The sequence below is a fragment of the Apium graveolens genome, chromosome 1, assembly GCF_009905375.1.
Source record: "Apium graveolens cultivar Ventura chromosome 1, ASM990537v1, whole genome shotgun sequence".
NCBI lineage: Eukaryota > Viridiplantae > Streptophyta > Magnoliopsida > Apiales > Apiaceae > Apium > Apium graveolens.
In genome coordinates this window covers 159821367-159822376 of record NC_133647.1, presented here as the reverse complement: position 1 = coordinate 159822376, position 1010 = coordinate 159821367, and the positions used below count along the sequence as shown (strand labels likewise).

Genomic DNA, 1010 nt, shown 5'->3' with positions numbered 1-1010 from the left:
ATTCAAATGGTGCATAATTCAGTCCATTTTAGGGGTTCTCCAATGGAAGATCCCAACATGCACATTAGAGATTTCATCGAGATCTACGACATTTTCAAATTTAATAATATTTCTGAAGATGTTGTTAAGCTGAGGATTTTCCCATTCTCTCTGAGGGATAAAGCTAAGTGTTGGTTGCATTCTCTATCACCAGGCTTGATTACTACTTGGGAAGATCTTGCTCAGAAGTTTCTTACTAAATTCTTCCCTATGGAAAAGACAGTTGCAATCAGGAACGCTCTTACTCAATTTGTGCAGCAATCGGGAGAGTCTTTATGTGAAGCTTGGCAGTGTTATAAGGAGATGTTTAGGAAGTGTCCTCATCATGGGATGCCTGATTAGATGATTATCAACTTCTTTTATAATGGTTTAAGAGCACAGTCTAGACCCATGCTCGATGCAGCATCAGGTGAAGCCTTATGGGCTAAAAGCTACTATGAAGCTTACGAGTTGATTGAACTGATGGCTGCTAATGAATACCAGAACCCATCTCAGAGACTACCTCAAGGCAAGGTAGCAGGAATTTTGAAGGTGGATGTAGCTACTGCTATAGCTGCTCAGCTTAAAGCTTTAATGATGCAGGTGAATTCTTTGGCTAATTATGGATCAGCTCGGTTTGTAAGCAACTTTCAGAGGTCGCAGCAACCAGTTCCAGCCACTTATCATCCCAACAACCGCAATCATCCTAACTTCAGCTGGAGCAACAATCAGAATACGGTGCAACAGCCTTATCAGCAGTATGCAGCAAAGCAATTCAACCCCCCTGGTTTTCAACAACCGCAATATGCACCAAGAAAAAAACTCCAACTTCAACAACTACCACATGGAAGTACAAGTCAGTCTAATGAAAAATATGCATTGGAGGAGTTACGGCTCATGTGCAAGAGCCAAGCGGTTTCTATCAAGACTCTGGAGAATCAAATTGGGCACATTGCCAATGCTTTGTTGAATTGACAACCTGGTACACTCCC

General features: G+C 41.8%; 1 non-coding gene across 1 annotated transcript; it reads right to left on the bottom strand.

Annotated features, from left to right (window-relative positions):
* Nucleotides 1-264: 264 nt before the first annotated feature.
* Nucleotides 265-371, bottom strand: LOC141683162 (small nucleolar RNA R71). Its single transcript, XR_012560142.1, has one exon. It is a non-coding gene; the product is annotated as a small nucleolar RNA R71 (small nucleolar RNA).
* Between the last annotated feature and the right edge of the window lie 639 nt (nt 372-1010).